The sequence below is a fragment of the Colobus angolensis genome, unplaced genomic scaffold (assembly GCF_000951035.1).
Source record: "Colobus angolensis palliatus isolate OR3802 unplaced genomic scaffold, Cang.pa_1.0 Scaffold181, whole genome shotgun sequence".
Lineage (NCBI taxonomy): Eukaryota > Metazoa > Chordata > Mammalia > Primates > Cercopithecidae > Colobus > Colobus angolensis.
This window is the reverse complement of record NW_012114944.1, coordinates 980,075-986,549: the sequence shown is the minus strand read 5'-3', so window position 1 is coordinate 986,549 and position 6,475 is coordinate 980,075. Positions and strand designations below refer to the sequence as shown.

The following is a 6,475-nucleotide window of genomic DNA, read 5'->3' as shown; positions in this document are numbered from 1 at the left end:
TTCTCCTGCCTCAGCTTCCCAAGCAGCTGGGATTACAGGCGCGTGCCACCACACCCGGCTAATTTTTGTATTTTTAGTAGAAACAGGGTTTCAGCATGTCGGCCTTGATCTCCTGACCTCATGATCTGCCCGCCTCGGACTCCCAAAGTGCTGACATTACACACATGAGGAACCGCGCCTGGCTTAAGTATGTTACATTTAAGATTCAGATTTTTAAAGTTTGTGGATCTCACACCAATTTGTCCTGGATAAAATGACATGCTATCTGGGATTTACTTGGAAATATCCCAGCTGGAAAGGGAGGAAGGGAGAAAGTGGTAGGATACAGATTAAATTGGCAAAACGTTATTAACTATTGAAACTGAATGATGAGAACATGGAAACTCAGTGTTGTTATACTATTCTCTCTACTTCGGTGGGTAAATTTTTCTATAATAACATTTTTAAAAATTTCAGTATCCAAAGTATAGTCTTCCATTAAAGATCATCCCAAAGAAAATGTCCTACAATTTATTTTTTTAGGTGACTTAAATGGAAACTTCTAATTTTCACTAATGAAAGACTAAGGACCATACAAATCTTACAGCAATTCCCAATTCTTACTATTCCCCTAAAGGCATTATCCATGAAAAAGTAAATTACACTACCATTTCCAGATACATTGTTTGTCTTTACTTATTATGTCATTCAAAAGAATTTCTTTATATTTTCTCCTTACTGAAAAGAATTGTGCCTTAGCAAAGCTTTGTTTGATTTTTTTTTTAAAAATTGCTTAAGGATTCCACCTTGCAAGTTAAAGAACAGATAAAGCAAACATAAATCACAGGTGATAGAAGACACAGCACTGGGCCAGGAACAAAGCGAGGTATAAGTCACTCTTCACATTAGAGACAGCTGTGACTGCCTTGATCTCTTAACACACACACACACACACACACACACACACACACACACACACACACGTATGATCTAGAGACTGAGCATCTGAAAGAGCCAAAATAATCAAACACCAGAAATCATGATGACGCTTTCATGGTATTTGGTTTGTCCACTTAGGGTGACGTGACGCTGCTGTTGCTTTCAGGTGAGAAGAAAATTGCTTTGTGTTTACCTTAGTTCCACAGCAGAAACCCAGTTGCACGTTAGAGAACTTTAAAGTAGTCAAAATTAGAACTCTGTCCATTCTTTGTGCACTAGTTTGTTGTTTCTTTTTTTTTTTTTTGAGCTGGAGTCTCGCTGTCACCCAGGCTGGAGTGCAGTAGCATAATCCTGGCTCACTGCAAACTCTGCCTCCCGGGTTCACGCCATTCTCCTGCCTCAGCCTCCCAAGTAGCTGGGACTACAGGTGCCTGCCACCACACCCAGCTGATTTTTTGTGTTTTTAGTAGAGATGGGGTTTCACCGTGTTAGCCAAGATGGTCTCGATCTCCTGACCTCATGATCCGCCCACCTCAGCCTCCCAAAGTGCTGGGATTACAGGTGTAAGCCACCACGCCCGGCCTTAATTCTGTATTTCTAAACTAAATGCTTACATGGCTTAAAACTTTTTTCAGCTTCAAATATTATGTATACATTTCCTAGTATGAGAAATACGAATTTAGCCCTACTACAACTCCCTCCCTTTCCCACACATCTTTTCCCTGTATCCTCCTACTATAATTTTATCACAATGTTTAGCTAAGTTAATATTTGCATTATTATGATTATGTAAATAGCATTCACAACTAAGCAGGGATAATGTTCAAAATATTTAATTGGTACCCTGACACCAACCATCAAAATAGAGGCCAAGTTGTCAGCAGGGTCCTGGGAGACGCCTGCCTTTCCAATTATTAATCTTTTAATTGTGAGAAGAGGGGAGGGAGTAGTGTCCAGGGTGTCTAAGGGAAGTAACAGGGCAACATGGAGGGCACTGGAGACAGTGGTTATTTACCAGTCAGTATATAAATACACTAATATTTTAACAACCAATGTGGTCATGTTGGCTGAATATCAGCTCTGCAGCTAAACCACACAGGGTGCTATTCTTGCATTTCCATTTTTTTATACCTTTGTTTTTCCTGAAGATAAAAATAAAAGAGTCAGTTATTCCTTACAAATTGAACTCCACCCTCTTCAACACTTTACCTCCTCTCAACATGTCCACACACATATGCTAACTGCTTCCCCACTTAGAGAGATTCCACCAGATGTCTGCATCCTCTGCTCCACTCTGGACCAACTTCTCAGCCAGCTACCCAATTGTCAGTCTAGGGATTCCTTTCCCCTCTATCTTAAAATGTAGCCCCAGTTTCCTAGATCCTAAGTAATCTTCTTTCTTGGTTTACTCTCTCATTTGTGGAACACATCCTCCAGTGATTTCCTGAGGATGCATGCATGGGAGGTAAATTTTTTGAGATCTTGCATGTCTGATAAATGACTGCATTCTATCTTCACACTTGATTCTGATTTGGTTAAACAGAGAATTCTGGGTTAATAATAATCTTCACAGTTTTGATGGCAATATACTCTTGTTGATTCTAGTACTGCTACTGAAAAACCTAGTCATTTAGGTTTTGATTCTCCAGCCTTTGTGTATGAACTTTCATTTTTATCTTTGAAAACTTCCTGAATCTTATTATTTCCCCGTTTTCTGAAATTCCACTAGAACAGGCCTTGGTGTGAATCTATTTTCATCTACTGTTTCATCCCAGGTTAGGCCTCTTCATTCTTGAAAACTCATATTCTTCAGTTCTGGAATATTTCTTTTTTGTTTTTAACTTTAAATTTTTTTTTAATTTTTAATAAAATAGAGATAGGGTCTCACTATGTTGCCCAGGCTGATCTTGAACTCCTGGACTCAACCAATCCTCCCATCTTGGCCTCTCAGTTTTAGAATTACAGGCATGAGCCACAGTGCCCAGCCTGGAATATTTCTTCTTGTATTATTTTTCCTTTTTTTGAGACAGAGTCTCGCTCTGTCACCCAGGCTGGAGTGCAATGGTGCAATCTCGGCTCACTACAACCTCTGCCTCCTGGGTTCAAGTGATCCTCTCACCTCAGGGTCCCAAGTAGCCGGGATTACAGGCGCATGCCACCACACCTGGTTGATTTTTTGTATTTTTAGTAGAGATGAGGTTTCACCATGTTGGCCAGGCTGGTCTCAAACTCCTGGTCTCAAGTCATCCACCCGCCGCCTCAGCCTCCCAAACTGCTGGGATTACAGGCGTGAGCCACCGCGCCCAGCTGAGCCAGGTTCTACTTTTAAAAGATTTCAAATTAATTTCATTTTCCAACACTTTTACTGAGCATTTAATTTCTGTGGTCATATTTTAGATTTTCAAGAGCTATCTCTTGGAATGTTCATTTTTATTCATCTTATTCCTATGTCAAGAATGAAAATCACTTCTCTTATCTGAGAATATTAATTAGCAGTTTTTAGCCATTTTCTCTGGCTCCCTGCATATCTGCGTTTTTTTTTCCTCAGTATCTACTTTTTCTTCTTTCCTCTCCCCACCTTACTCCATTTGTTTTGATCTCTGACTTTCATGTTAGAAGTTTTCTCAAATTTCTAGTGATTTTTGGTTGTCTGTTTCTACTTAAAAGTGAAGAAGTATGTTGCACAGCTGATTCGAGGCTCTATGTGTATCATGGGGCTGCTCAGTACGCTGAAGGCTCTTCTCCAAGATGAACAGGCAGGAACCTGAACTCCCAACCACTGATATAGTAGGACATTTATCTTAGCTTTTCCCTAGAGATAAATCTTCCACTATTTTCCCCACCCTCACTGCAAATAGGATACAAATCCTGGTTTCAGCATTCTCAAAGTTGAATAGCGAAGGGAATTCAAGATGGTGGTTCACTGTTCAATATGAAGACTTTGTGCATCCATTTCGGAATGGTTCAGAACGGTTCATCATCCGCATCTGAGCTGTGTTTGGTACAAGAAAGCCTTGTGACCTCCAGTCTTCTGCTGGGATGGGGAAGAGGAGGCTGTTACGCAGCACAGGTAGAGAAAGGAATCTAGGGTTCTAACTGCTTCCAATACAGGCTTTCAGCCATCTTCCTGTTTTCCCTCCTCACCTCCCTGACTTCAGAAGCTGCTGGTACCTCTGATTCCTGAGCCTTTCTGGAGCTCTCATCCATTTGCTTGATGCCTTTTCTCACTGCAAGCACTTAGCTTTCAGTTTTCTCCAAAATGCTCTAACAACTACCACTTATACCACTTATCTATAACTTCCAAACCGGGGCTGCACGCCGCGCTCGTGGGCCAGCGCGAGTTCCTGCGGGCCCAGGCTCCGGTGTGGGCTCAGCAGGCCCGCACACGCAGATGCCGACCAGCACAGCTGGTCCAGGGCAGTGAGGGGCTTAGCACCCAGGCCAGCAGCTGCTGAGGTTGCCCCGGGTTCCCCAGCACTGCCTGCACACATGCACCGCGATCAAATTCTCGCTGGGCCTCAGCCACCTCCCCGCAGGGCAGGGCTCGGGACCTGCAGCCCGCCAAGTCCCAGCCACCCCCTCCGCCTAGTGGGCTCCCGCGCTACCCAAGCCTCCCCTACAGGCGCCGCCCCCTGCCACCCCCTGCTCCATGGCAACGGGTACCATGGACCTCCCAAGGGTTGAGGAGAGCAGGCGCCCCTCCAGGCCGCAGCTCCGCCTGCAGCCCCAGTGCGGGATCCACTAGGTGAAGCCAGCTGGGCTCCTGAGTCTAGTGGGGGCCTGGAGAACCTTTATGTCTAGCTAAGGGATTGTAAATACACCAATCAGCACTCTGTGTCTAGCTCAGGGTTTGTAAATACACCAATCAGCACTCTGTGTCTAGCTCAGGGTTTGTACATACACCAATCAGTACTCTGTATCTAGCTAACCTAGTGGTGACTTGGAGAACTTTTCTGTCTAGCGCTCTGTGTCTAGCTCAGGGATTGTAAACACACCAATCAGCACTCTGTCAAAACGGACCAATCAGCTCTCTGTAAAATGGACCAATCAGCAGGATGTGGGTGGGGTCAGATATGGGAATAAAAGGCTGCCCTAGCCAGCAGTGGCAACCCGCTCAGGTCTGCTTCCAGGCTATGGAAGCTTTGTTCTTTTGCTCTTTGCAATAAATCTTGCTGCTGCTCACTCTTTGGGTCCACACTGCCTTTATGAGCTGTAAAACTGCAAAGGTCTGCAGCTTCACTCCTGTCAGTGAGACCACGAACCCACGAGAAGAAGGAAGAAGCTCCAGACACATCTGAACGTCTGAAGGAACAAACTCCGGACACACCATCTTTAAGAACTGTAACACCGCAAGGGTCCATGGCTTCATTCTTGAAGACAGCGAGACCAAGAACCCACCAATTCCAGACACATTATGAGTTGAATGTTTGAGAGAAATATTCTTACTCTCTCTCTGTACAAAGATCAGCAGCACCATACCAGCATATGGATCACACTAAACTAATCTAATCTCTCTCTGTCATGTCTCGTCAGCCCCAAAAGTGAAGGCAGAGCTCTCAGGATGTCACAGAAAAACATAACAGATGCTGGCTAATCTCAAACATGGTTTTCTGAGGCTGTTCAAATTGGAAAGTATGTAGAACCAATATTAATTCCCTGAGCTACCCAGACAAGGGTTTCTCAACCTTGGCGCTATTGACATCTGACCTGGATAACTGTTTGTTGTGAGGGGCTCCTCTGTGCATTGAAGGATGTTTGGCAGCATCCCTGGCCTCTACCCACTGGAGATGGCATTAGTACACATACACAAACTCCAGTTATGACAACCAAAAATGTCTCTAGTCACTGCCAAATGCCCCCTGAGTGCCAAAATCACTCCTGGTTGAGAACTGACCTAGACCAATACTTCTGAAGCTTTACTGACCATATGAACCACTTGGAGATATGACACAGATTCCGATTCAGTAGGTCTGAGGTGGGGCCTGAGATTCTGCATGGCTAATAAGCACCCAGATGCTGATACTGCTGGTCCTAGACCACACATTGAACAGCAAGAATCTACAGTACTACTTCTCTACTCTGGCTGCATACCACAATCAGCTGGGAAGCTTTAAAAAAATTCTGATGCCTTGGCCAAACCCCAGACCAAGTGAATCATCATCTGTGGGGTTGAGACCTAAACATCAGGATTAAAGTTCCCAAGAAATTCCACTGTACAGCCAAGGTGAGAATCTCTGATTGAGAGTGAGTAGCCTATATCCTACTCATCCCTGGGACTCAACGAAGTATGAACAGGGATTTAAGAATGAGAGAAGAGTACAAAGGAATAAAAACTATTACTTTCCTCACTGCATTATTGATGTTGGTCATGCTTAACTTTAAGAGTAACTGAGAAGCTCTTTAGAGAATTGTAACACCAGGAAACAACCTCTACTATGCTTTGTTATGTTTTATGCATCAGAAGGAAAGCAAATAATTTGTATTTCCATTTCACTTTTAAGTCTGACAATTATAGGTAGAGATGTCATAAAATATACCATTTTAAAGACTTTTTTTC

The 6,475-nt window shown here is 43.6% G+C and overlaps 1 protein-coding gene across 10 annotated transcripts in view; it reads right to left on the bottom strand.

Moving 5' to 3' along the window:
- MELK (maternal embryonic leucine zipper kinase) overlaps nucleotides 1–6,475 on the bottom strand; it is a 119,649-nt gene that overhangs the window by 27,191 nt on the left and 85,983 nt on the right. The gene's annotated exons all lie outside the window — the stretch shown is intronic.